General features: G+C 45.3%; 1 protein-coding gene across 4 annotated transcripts in view; it reads right to left on the bottom strand.

Annotated features, from left to right (window-relative positions):
* Nucleotides 1–5040, bottom strand: part of ZBTB44 (zinc finger and BTB domain containing 44) — a 57994-nt gene extending 52954 nt beyond the window's left edge. For 2 of the 4 annotated variants that reach the window (XM_006061685.4, XM_025286426.3), the window contains exon 1: nucleotides 4706–5040. The gene's annotated coding sequence lies outside the window, so the exon portion shown is untranslated. The remainder of the gene's footprint in view (nucleotides 1–4705) is intronic. The other 2 variants (XM_006061684.4, XM_006061686.3) reach the window with 2 other exon arrangements.
* Nucleotides 5041–13259: the final 8219 nt, after the last annotated feature.

The raw sequence follows: 13259 nt of genomic DNA on the forward strand, positions 1-13259 counted from the left end.
ACAGTTTCCAGCTGCTATGTGTGAGAATATACACCTATGCTACTGTTTGTGGCACTTTTTCATCACTTTATGTTTCCTAATAATCTTCAGCAGTACATTTTACCAAGATTAAAGCCAGGATAAAGGCAAATGGGCCCAATGCATAAGCATTGCTCCTTTTCCCACTCCGTGCCCTGAGGAAGAAATGTTTGCTCTATTAACAGAAGCAGTGGTGGTGTACAGAGGGAAACACACCATGCGCTCATCTTTTCCTGGGTGATAGGCAGCTGATAAACTCTGTAATTGTATTCTCACTTCAGACAACCATTGACTGCTCCTTCTTAAATCTTCATTTGAAGGCATAATTATAGATTCTATCACATTTTGCCCAATCAAAAAAAAGTGCTATCTTCACTGATCACACATCCATATACCTTTTATATCTGCAGATAGCATATGTACGTCAGTTCTGTTGTGTTACATATAAGTAAATGGATTTATAAAACTGTATGAACTGTCTGCCTCTTTGAAGACATGATTTTCAGAATTCCCTGGTGGCCTAGTGGTTAGGATTCCAGGCTTTTGCTGCCAGGGCCCAGGTTCAATACCTGGTTGGGGAACTAAGATCCCACAGGCCACATGGCCAAAAGAAAAAAAGAAGAATTGACCCATCAATAAAGTGATTTTTCAAAGTAAAGCTTGCAAAAATAAGCCTGAAATCTACTTATCTGCTCACCTCTAAAGATTAGTCTATTGCTTTCTCTTTGCCAGAGAAATTGGAATGTAACTGCAAAATATAAATGTACTCCAATATCACTTCACGTTAAGTAACACACTCTGTCCACTGTTAATCCTCCTACAGTAAAGATATATGAATCTATTAGATATTAAAAGGTATGACAGAGTTAAATAACACTTCATTTTAAAACTAACTTGGGTAAGGCCTCTTTAAAAATACTTTTAAAATATTTGACTTCTGAACTTTGTATATAGTTTATATGGCCTTCCCTGGTAGCTCAGCTGGCAAAGAATCTGCCTGCAATGCAGGAGACCCCTGTTTAATAACTGGGTCGGGAAGATCCTCTGGAGAAGGGATAGGCTACCCACTCCAGTATTCTTGGGCTTCCCTAGTGGCTCAGATGGTAAAGAATCTGCCTGCATTGAGGGACCTGGGTTCAACCCCTGGGTTGGGAAGATCCCCTGGAGGAGGGCATGGCAACCCACACCAGTATTCTTGCCTAGAAAATCCCCATGGACAAGCCTCCCTGGCGGGCTATAGTCCATGGGGTCACAAAGAGTCAGACATGACTGAGCGACTAAGCACATATAATTTATATACTCAAAAATAAAATTTAAAAAGGGAATCCTTCTATACTGTTGCCAGGAAGGTAAACTAGTGCAGGCACTATGGAGAACAGTATGGAGGTTCCTTAAAAAACTAAAATAATGTCACGAACCTAGAGATTATCATACTACGGGAAGTAAGACAGAGAAAGACAAATATCATACATCACTTACATGTGGAATCTTAAAAAAGTGATATAAATGAACTTATTTACAAAACAGAAACAGACTCACAAAAAACAAACAAAACTTATGGCTACCAAAGCGGGGAGGAAATTAGGGGTTTAGGATTAACAGATACACACTACTAGATATAAAATAAACAACAAGGACCCACTGTATGGTACAGGAAACTATATTCAATATCTTGTAATAACCTATAAAGGAAAAGAATTTGAAAAGAATATATATATGTGAATCACTTTGCTGTATACCTGAAACTAACAAGTTTCAAATCAACTATACTGCAATAAAAAGTTATTTCTTTTGGGAAAAAAAAAAGAAAACCATAAAATAAAAAATGGAACCAGTGAACCATATCAAATTGGCAGCATAACCAGAGAAAGTACTTCAAGTGACTTCTGAACACAGTAAGTACTCTGATTACACAGCCTTCATGCAATATATTCTAACGACAAGAATAAATGCAAAGAAATCTTAAAACTTTACGCAGAAGTTTACTGCTAGTAGTGATATTGGTAAAATATTGAAATGATTTTAAGTATATATAGTAGGATAGGGCAAGAATGTTCATTTTATTAGGAACTAAGATTTTAGTTTAAGACAAAAGACAAAGAAAAGAAAAACCTGCTATGTTAAATTTGAATTGGATATATCCCTATGAATTTGCTTAAACAAACAAGCAAAACACCATTTTTTGTTCTCCCTTCTCAAAGGGCCTAGACCCAGTGACACTCCAGCAGCATGAATATGCCAAACAGTCAGATCCTGGTTTCTATACAACATTTCTCACTAAAAAGAGTAAAGACTTCTTGGATGAAAAGCCCATTCCAGATCTGGGACAAGGAAAGTAACAAGGCGAGCCTGGGATATTCTGCACCAGAGAGTGTTCCAAGACTAATGGTGAGCAAGAGCATTAAAAAGACACAGGAACCAACATGAAAGGGTTTTACTGTCCAAATTTGGGACAGTTTGATCATCAAAAAGAAAAACGACTGTAATGGTTATATTTAAAAAAAAAAAAAAAATCAAAACTCATCAGTCCATAGTATTCCCACAAAAAAGAAGAAAAATAATCTGATTTGCCACCATTATGCAATGCACGCAGTGGGGGTGACTAACTTCCCAACTCTTTACCCTGAATATTGATAACTAAAGGGAGGACATTAACATTTTTAGGAGAAAGTTCAGTTCACTCCTAGTTAATGAAAGAAATCTTGACAGAAAATCTCCAATAAAATAACTGATTGAAGCAACAGTCATCAATGGGTGCTATCACAGAGCAAAAGGTACCCAGAAACAGGTTGTTTGCTTGGGGTCAAGATATTACCCCAAGATCATATACAAATCACAAACAGGCAAACCAAACCGTTACAGTAAATCTGGTAGTTACCACTTTGAGCAAGTGGTCACATTTAGTATCCTAAATACTGTAGCATGATGTAACATAAAAGTACATAGGTACATAGCATCATCTATGAAATATTCTTGCCAAATAAAAGTTTCCTTAAACTAATCTAGCTTTTCTTTAGACCTAACTTCCAGTAACAGGAAAATTAGGAGGACAGAGGATTACATTAAATGACACCATTAGGAAACGGACAAGTCCCAAAAGTGGGAGCATTCTTATAAAGCAAGTGGTTTGGTTCACTGGCAGAATGAAAAGAGATGGGTACTGGTCTTCTAAAAAAAGGATCCAAGGCATAATTAACAAATACAATGTGTGAATCTTAACTGAATACAGCTGGGGGGTGGGGGGGTTGATTTCCCAAAGAGACCCCAGATATTTGCATATGGATTGCTAATTTAGAATAGTGTTGATAATGATACTGGGGTCAGTATAACCGCAGGAGGAAATAATGGAGTGTCATGGTGTTTGCAATTTACTTTCAACTGATTACACACAGAAAGGGGGGGAACAACATGGCAGAAATGTCAATCACAGAACTTAGGTACTGGGATATTCATTGAAATTTTTCCTCAATTTCAAAGAGACTGATTATTTTTCATAAATAAGTGTTAAAAAAAAAAAAAAGGTGTACCTGTACTGAAGGTACAGTAGAAAACACACCTACACTGGAAACATATCTGGGTATAAATCTCACCTTTATCACTAGTTGTGTGGCCTAAAGCAAGTTACTTAACATTACTTAAGTTTGTCTCACCTGTAAAACTCAAGTAATACCATCTAAGTCATTAGGTTGTTCTGCAAATCAGATCAGATATGGAAAAGGTTCTCATAATTAATTAATGCAAACACTGTAAAATGTAAGACTATAACAAAACATTCCCTTCATTATTGCCACATTCTATGATTAGGAAACTACATCAGGTAAAATTAAATATCCATTGGCAGTCAAAGGGAAGTAATGGGAGCAACTGACTGTATAAATGAAGATATACACAGTATTTTTTTAAATGCAGTAATTCCAACTGAAACCCTCTAGACAAAAAAAAAAAATCTACCTATCCAAACTATTAGTAGCTCTCAAATTGTGAAGTCTGCTTTTGGTATTAGCCTCTATCCGAATAAAACAGTAAGAAAATAAGTGGAAGTTAGAATGTCTTCTTGACCAAAATCTATAATTCACTTACATGCCGAAAAAAATGTAAGCTTTGGCCTTCATTTCTATAATTAAGTTCCAATAAGGCACACCATTATTAGGCTTTATTCTAAATTCTGGTTAAGCTCCAAACCACTAACAAGCATGCCGTTTCCTTCTAACGTACTCATCATTTCACTCGCAGGTAACCCTTTTCTGGTTAGGCCAGCAGAAAACGACTAGACGCAGACTGTGCCCCAGGTAGGGAAAAAAAAGGTTTTCGTTTTTTAAATAAATGCCACCCCTTTCTTTCCAATACGAAAGAAAAAGAAGCGGGGGAGAGGGGGGGAGCTGTGTGTCTCGGCTCGACCAGGTGAGACGCTAGCACCCCGCCTCCTTGGGGTCAGGGTGCTGAGCACACGCGCGCGCGGTCGAGGGGCGCCCTGGGAGATCGGGGCAAAATCTCCCAGACGGCGGGGCGCAGGGCCAATCTCCTCCCTGAAGGCTTAGACGCCTTTGAGGGGAACCTGCGGGGTGTCTCCCGGGGCGGGTGGGGGTGATGAGACCCGGCGTTCCCTTCCGCCCAGCACCCAGATGGGGGGCCGCCCGAGGGCGCGGGCGGCGAGGAAGGACCGGCCTTGCCCTCCCTTCCCGGTTACCTGCGGGCGGCGGTGCCGGAGGCCGGAGGCCTGCTGCTCCTCCTCCTCCTCCCCGCCAGGCTGAGGCGGCGAGGTGGCGGCGGCCCGGGGGGAGGGGGCGGAGCGCGCGGCCCGCTGCCTCTCTCCTCCCCCGGGAGGCGGAGGGGACCCTATCTCGGGCCGCCGCGCCTAGGCCCGTGGACAGCCTGCGGCAGGGGCATGGCAGCCCCCAACGGCGGCAAGCCTGCGAGGTGCGAGAGAGCGAGGCGGAGGGAGGGGAGCGCTCCGGAGGCCTGAGGGGAGGAGCGAGGGGGCCCGGCGAGCCACGCGCGGGCGGCCGTTGGGGGCGGTTGGCCGAGGGCAGGCGGCGGTTTGGGGAGCGCGGCGACGGCTCGCGTTTTCCCGGCGGGGCGGGGTGGGGAAGGGGAAGGGGAGTGAGGGGGAGGGAGGGGGAGGTTGGGAGGGAGCCGCCGCCGCGCGCGTGCGGGCCGGCGCCGCCGCCGTTGCCGCTCGGCTCACTCCAGCCTGTTTGGGGGCACTTTGTTTGTGTCCCACAATGCTCTGCGCGGGCGGCCGGGCTGGGGAAGGGGAGGGCAAGTAGGCGTGGCGCGAGCGAGCTCGGGGGCGGGGCGCGAGCTCGGGGCGGGGGAGACGCGGGTACTGCGCAAGCGCAGAGGGGGCCGCTCCCGGTATCCGTTACTTCAACCGTGTGCGACTCAGTCTCCTGAGGCAGTCGGGGCTGATACGGCCGGTGCATCTTCACAAGTGCCGAGTTACCTTTACCCGCCACCTGGCCAATTCGTCCTTCCTGTGCTCGTTCGCTTAGCCGGCTTCTCGCTCAACCTGACAAGCATTTCTGGGCAAGGTTCACAGCTATTGCTTTTTTTTTTTTTTTTTCCTTCTTTGAACTAAAACCGAAACAGACTGTTTTCTCGAGTGGTTTCTGTAGAGGCGCTGAGCCGGAACACCTCAGCCGCTTTCTCTCGGTGAGGGGGTGAGCTCGTAGTTAGCCCATTTCTCACACACGGAAACTGAGGCCTGCGGAGAGGCGGCCCCAGACAGGTGAGGACGCCGAGCCCCGCCGGCTCCCGCGCCCTGCCGGCTTCCGGCTCCCTGCGGCCTAGGCGCATGGGGTTGTTCTAGAAAGTCCCTGGGCCGCCTGGCGGGACGTCCAGCTCTGAAATGGATGGCGAGATCCACCTCGTTCCCCCAACACGAGGGCACCTAGAGCCGCTCCCCATGTAGGCCTGTTCCTTCCACACCTGGAGCCTCCTTGGGTTCCACCTCCACTAACCTGACTTTCCGACGAGGGCGTGTTCGGGACGCCCCGAAGTGATCAGTTCTGCCGGGGCCTCGAGAGTTCTCCGTCACCTGCAGAATCGCGCCCAGGGTTAGAGCTCCCGAGACCCCATGCCTTATCGTCCCCAGGCGGGCGGGGAGGAAGGGCACCCGGGGCTGTGGGAAGAAGCGCGCCCCTGGCGAGCGGGGGCGGAGAGGGTGCGGCTTGCGACTCCCTAGGCGCCCCGCATCTGCATACATGGTTTTCCCACGCCCCCAGCTCTTGCACCGAAAGACCACCAAAAGCCTTTGTGCAAGGTGGGCTTGACGTCCCTTTTGAAGCAGAGTGGCGCTTTCTTCTGAAACGCTCGGCGACGCCTGGCATTAATCTCCCTGAGAGAACAGCACCCTGGTACCCACCCATTCCAATCACTGAAATATACTTTAGAAATAAAGGCCAGAAAACAACGTCTAACTTTATAGTCTTTTGCGGTTTCCAGCAGATTTTCAAGTATATATAATGTTTAATCCTCACAACAATTGTAATAGGTCAGTTTTACTGTTACTCCCACCATCGTGTTTATTATTCCCGTTTCAGAGATGAGGAAAGTCAGGAAGATGCAAGTGAGGCCCAGAAAATTTTGTGCTGAGATTTGAAGGAGAAGGAAAAGAAGGCGAAATGCTTGCCCTTAGAGTAACAGCAGCAACAGCAAGTCTGAAGGAAGGGCAGGAGCCTGAAGTCCTGGCGGGCCTTGTGTTAGGGTAGGTGTGCGACTTAGCACCTGGAGAAGAATCGGGTGGGAATAAAGCTGTCAAATCCCCTCGACTTCTCCTAGGGCATTTAATAGGACAGTCAATAAAGGACCACTAGGAAAGTGTTTACTGCTTCCCTGGGGACTGAGGAGACAGCCCTAACACAAAATATATATTACTCTCTTATTTCTTCTCCCCTTTTATACTTTTCTATTTTTGCTTTTATGTTTGAAAATTAGCATCCTCTCACTGCACCCCCACCCTAGGACTGGAGGATCAGTCGATAATCTGTGGGGCCACACTGTGGGGCTACCCGAAGGCTGTGGGGCCCTAAGGGCACAGTACTAGATGCTTGGATGAAGTCAAGTGAAGTGAAAGTTACTCAGTCGTGTCCAATTCTTTGCGACCCCATGGACTATACAGTCCATGGAATTCTCCAGGCCAGAATACAGGAGAGGATAGCCTTTCCCTTCTCCAGGGGATCTTCCCAACTCAGGGATCAAACCCAGGTCTCCCACATTGCAGGTGGATTCTTTACCAGCTGAGCCATGCTTGGATAGGGTGTGAGAAAAAATACAAAGGTTAGCTTTGTAGGAGTCCTCTCCTCTGTTTTGGGTTTGGGCAGGGTCAGTTTCTGTGGCTTCTGCGGCCTCCCACCTTCTTGGGCTAGTAGAGACTAGTCCTTGGGTTGGTGGAATATATACACCTTTCTTTGACACTAGATTAAATAATACTGCTGGGAGGATTTTGTGAAACTAGAATCCTGCACACAGGTGAAACAAACAAAGGTAGACAGTATGAGGAACCTTTAATTATTAACCTGGTGTGGGTGATTCTGAGGAATTCAAATTCCAGGCGAAGAGGGTTTTATTTTAGTCGTGAACTATTTGGGGAACCAAATTCTGGCAGAAATGGCACTAGCTTGTGGTCGACCATTAGGGCTAAATAGGAACTTGGTTATTTAGTCCACAACTTACTTCAAAGCACAAACAGTGAACACATAGCTCAGAGATCTCTGGTCCAACTTAGATAATTCCAGTAGAGAACTCATTACTGCACACAGCACCCTTGCTCCCTCATTAGAGTGTTCCAAGTATATTAACAAAATTAATCTTGCTCCTCAACCCTGAAACTTGGACCTCTTCTAGTATTCTCAGTTCATCATCTGTCCAGTTGAGCACATCAGCTTCACTGCTCTGCCGCATCTCAGTTCCAACCCATCAACATGTCCTGCTGAATTTGTCCCTTCCTGTGTGAGTCACTCAGTCATGTCTAATACTTTGCAACCCCATGGACTACACAGTCCATGGAATCCTCCAGGCCAGAATACTGGAGTGGGTAGTCTTTCCCTTCTCTAGGGGGTCTTCCCAACCCAGAGATTGAACCCAGGTATCCTGCATTGCAGGCGGATTCTTTACCAACTGAGCTATCAGGGAAGCCATTCCTATGTCTACCATCCTAACCTAACAACAACCAATACCTTGTTGTTGTAATACCGACTACCTGGTTTCCCAAATATACTGCCCCCTCTCTTCACTCTGCATGGTAGCGGGAGTTACAATGCTTAGTATCACACAACAATGGCTTCCTGTTGTTACAGCAGGCAGATAGCTAGGTATGAGCAGAGAATGGGGGCAGGGACCAGGTGGCAGGAAATCTTGCAACGCTTGTAAACAGTGGGGGTCCACGGGCAGACAAAGAAAAACAGGAACCTCCAGACTGACAGGAAACCACCCTTTTGAGGTGATAAGTGACTTGGAATCAGACAAAGAAAGGTGGGGAAAAGCGGGAATCTCCTGCATCCAACTGTAACCTTGCTCACTGTGTTCTTACAATAAAATTAGCCTTGCAGATAAGTACCAATCATGCTCTGAAGTGATGATGACACTTCTGATTTAAGCTAAAGGACAAAAATCCCTCCTCCCTTCAGGAAAATGGAGCTGGGATGAAAATTTTTATTCTAAGGAATACAGTGCCTAAACTCCTTCCCCAGTGAATATTCTGCCCCTTTATTTGTATGCCCCTCATAATCAACTTGCCAAAGAAACACAGGGCAGCAGCTCCTCACCTGTTTGCCCTCTGAGAGCATCGTTGTTTAGTAGCTGAGTTGCTTCTGACTCTTTGAGACCCCATGGACTGCAGCACGCCAGGCTTCCCTGTCCATCACCAACTCCCATAGCCTACTCAAACTCATGTCCATTGCGTCAGTGATGCCATCCAACCGTCTCATCCTCTGTTATCCCCTTCTCCTCCTGCCTTCAATCTTTCCCAGCATCAGGGTCTTTTCAAAGGAGTCAGTTCTTTGCACTAGGTGGCAAAAGTATTGGAGTTTCAGTTTCAACATCAGTCCTTCCAATGAATAATCAGGACTGATTTCTTTTAGGATGGACTGGTTTGATCTCCTTGCAGTCCAAGGGACTCTCAAGAGTCTTCTCCAACACCACCGTTCAAAAGCATCAGTTCTTCGGTGCTCAGCTTTCTTTATGGTCCAACTCTCATATCCATACATGACTACTGGAAAAACCATAGTTTTGACTAAACAGACATTTTGTTGGTCTTTGACTTCCACTATCTCCTGGAAACTGCTCAGATTCATGTCCATTGAGTCTGTGATGCTATCTAGCCATTTCGTCTTCTGCCACTCCCTTCTCTTAAATAAGCTCTTACTTTCTTAACCTCCCTGCTTGTCTGTGAATTCTTCTGCTGCAAAGAAAGAACCTTAAATTCACCTGGAGTACTGTTTTTAGGATAAAATCTCAAACTTTTGTCATGGCTTTCACAGCTACATAACATGAGCCTGTTCAATATATAACTTCAGCTTCAACTCTCATTATATTCTTTCAAGGAATGTGCCAGCTGCAGATTTTTTTTTTCGAATCTTCAAAATGCCACACACTTTCCTCCAATGAGTACATGATTCCCTCTGTGTATATACACTCTGTTTCTTAGCTAATTCCTCTCAGTTGACATCTCTTTTACATATATAAGTATTTAAAGAGAAAAACCACATGCCCAAATGGCATTAGTTTGATGAAGCCCATGATAGCAAAACTAGATTTAGTACTTGACCTAATTGCAGTTTCAACCTTTACCGGAAATTGATGTTAATCAACCAGTTTGGAAGTCTCGGACAACCATTTTGCCTTTTTTGCATTTCTTTTTCTTGGGGATGGTCTTGATCACTGCCTCCTGTACAATGTCATGAACCTCCATCCATAGTTCTTCGAGCACCTTGTCTATCAAATCTAATCCCTTGAATCTACTTGTCACTTCCACTGTATAATCATAAGGGATTTGATTTAGGTCATACATGAATAGTCTAGTGGTTTTCCCTATTTTCTTCAATTTAAGTCTGAATTTGGCAATAAGGAGTTCATGATCTGAGCCACAGTCAGCTACCGGTCTTGTTTTTGCTGACTGTATAGAGCTTCTCAATCTCTGGCTGCAGAGAATATAACCAGTCTCATTTCAGAATTGACCATCTGGCTATGTCCATGTGTAGAATCTTCTCTTGTGTGTTGGAAGAGGATGTTTGCTATGATCAGTATGTTTTCTTGGCAAAACTCTATATTAGACTTTGCACTGCTTCATTCTGTACTCCAAGGCCAAATTTGTCTGTTACTCCAGGTATTTCTTGACTTCCTACTTTTGCATTCCAGTCCCCTATGAGGAACCAGAGATCAAACTGCCAACATCCATGATCATCGAAAAAGCAAGAGAGTTCCAGAAAAACATCTACTTCTGCTTTACTGACTGTGCCAAAGCCTTTGTGTTGATCATAACAAACTGTGGAAAATTCTTGAAGAGTTGGGAATACCAGACCACCTGACCTGCCTCCTGAGAAATCTGTGTGCTGGTCAAGAAGCAACAGTTAGAACTGGACATGGAACAACAGACTGGTTCCAAATCCGGAAAGGAGTACGTCAAGGCTGTATACTGTCACCCGCTTATTTAACTTATATGCAGAGTACATCATGAGAAATGCTGGACTGGTTGAAGAACAAGCTGGAATCAAGATTGCCAGGGGAAATATCAATAACCTCAGATATGCAGATGACACCACCCTTATGGCAGAAAGCGAAGAAGAACTAAAGAGCTTCTTGATGAAAAGTGAAAGAGGAGAGTGAAAAAGTTGGCTTAAAACTCAACATTCAGACAACTAAGATCATGGCATCTGGTCCCATCACTTCATGGCAAATAGATGGGGAAACAGTGAGAGACTTTATTTTTGGAGGCTCCAAAATCACTGCAGATGGTGACTAGAACCATGAAATTAAAAGACACTTGCTCTTTGGAATGGAGAAGGCAATGGCAACCCACTCCAGTACTCTTGCCTGGAAAATCCCATGGATGGAGGAGCCTGGTAGGCTGCAGTCCATGGGGTCACACAGAGTCAGACACGACTGAAGGGACTTAGCAGCAGAAGCAGCAGCAGCTCCTTGGAAGAAAAGTTATGACCAACCCAGACAGCATATTCAAAAGCAGAGACCTTACTCTGCTGACAAAAATCTGTCTAGTCACAGCTATGGTTGTTCCAGTAGTCATGTATAGATGTGAGAGTTGGACCATAAAGAAAGCTGAGCACCAAAGAATTGATGCTTTTGAATTGTGGTGTTGGAGAAGACTCTTGAGAGTCCCTTGGACTGCAAAGAGATCAAACCAGTCCATCCTAAAGGAAATCAGTCCTGAATATTCATTGAAAGGACTGATGTTGAAGCTGAAACTCCAATACTTTGGCCACCTGATGTGAAGAACTGACTCCTTGGAAAAGACCCTGATGCTGGGAAAGATTGAAGGCAGGAAGAGAAGGGACGACAGAGGATGAGATGGTTGGATGGCATCACCGACTCAATGGACATGAGTTTGAGTAAACTCCGGGAGTTAGTGATGGACAGGAAGGCCTGGCATGCTGCAGTCTGTGGAGTCGCAAAGAGTCGGACATGACTGAGTGACTGAACTGAACTTGGAAGTCTGAAGTCAACACTAGTGAGGCAGTCTGTCATATGGACCTGCCCCATTCCCCACCCCATCCCACCCCAGGAAGACAAGCAGTCTGCATGGTAACACCCTTGCTATCCCTCTCCCCCACAGAAGAAGATGCTCTGCTGCTGCTGCTGCTAAGTCACTTCAGTTGTGTCTGACTCTGTGTGACACCATAGACGGCAGCCCACCAGGCTCCCCCGTTCCTGGGATTCTCCAGGCAAGAACACTGGAGTAGGTTGCCATTTCCTTCTCCAATGCATGAAAGTGAAAAGTGAAAGGGAAGTCTCTCAGTTGTGTCCGACTCTTCGCAACCCCATGGACTGCAGCCTACCAGGCTCCTCTGTCCATGGGATTTTCCAGGCAAGAGTACTGGAGTGGGGTGCCATTGCCTTCTCCAAGAAGATGCTCTGGCCTAAAGATAATCCTTCATATTGTTTTATTAAAAATCCTTTGCCCTCATTCTTCTTTCTGTGAAACCTTCCATTTTTTACAACCCCTCAGACCACACTTTTCCTAACAGATGGGCTACTACCTGATTCAGGAATCCTCGAAGAAGCTGAATTAGAGCCTCAAGTTTACTGAGCTGAATTTTAGAAAGTGAAGAGGAACTAAAAAGCCTCTTGATTAAAGTGAAAGAGGAGAGTGAAAAAGTCGGCTTAAATCTCAACATTCAAAAAACAAAGATCATAGCATCCGGTCCCATCACTTCATGGGAATAGATGGGAAACAGTGGAAACAGTGTCAGACTTTATTTTGGGGGGCTCCAAAATCACTGCAGATGGTGACTGCAGTCATGAAATGAAAAGATGCTTACTCCTTGGAAGGAAAGTTATGAGCAACCTAGATAGCATATTCAAAAGCAGAGACATTACTTTGCCAACAAAGGTTCGTCTAGTCAAGGCTATGGTTTTTCCTGTGGTCATGTATGGATGTGAGAGTTGGACTGTGAAGAAGGCTGAGCGCCGAAGAATTGATGCTTTTGAACTGTGGTGTTGGAGAAGACTCTTGAGAGTCCCTTGGACTGCAAGGAGATCCAACCAGTCCATTCCAAAGATCAGCCCTGGGATTTCTTTGGAGGGAATGATGCTAAAGCTGAAACTCCAGTACTTTGGCCACCTCACGCGAAGAGTTGACTCATTGGAAAAGACTCTGATGCTGGGAGGGCTTGGGGGCAGGAGGAGAAGGGGACGACAGAGGATGAGATGGCTGAATGGCATCACTGACTCGATGGACGTGAGTCTGAGTGAACTCCGGGAATTGGTAATGGACAGGGAGGCCTGGCGTGCTGCGATTCATGGGGTCGCAAAGAGTCAGACACGACTGAGTGACTGAACTGAACTGAACTGTTCTCAAAGTGGCTGTCTGAGGAAATAGCTGAGGAAAGAAGTGAAAGGCAAAGGAGAAATGGAAAGATATACCCAACTGAATGCAGAGTTCCAGAAAATAGCAATGAGAGATAAGCCTTCCTAAGTGAACAATGCAAAGAAGTAAAGGAAAACAATAGAATGGAAAACACTAGATCTCTTCAAGAAAATTGGGGATGCCAAAGGAACATTTTATG

This window comes from Bubalus bubalis, chromosome 5 (genome assembly GCF_019923935.1).
Source record: "Bubalus bubalis isolate 160015118507 breed Murrah chromosome 5, NDDB_SH_1, whole genome shotgun sequence".
Taxonomy (NCBI): domain Eukaryota; kingdom Metazoa; phylum Chordata; class Mammalia; order Artiodactyla; family Bovidae; genus Bubalus; species Bubalus bubalis.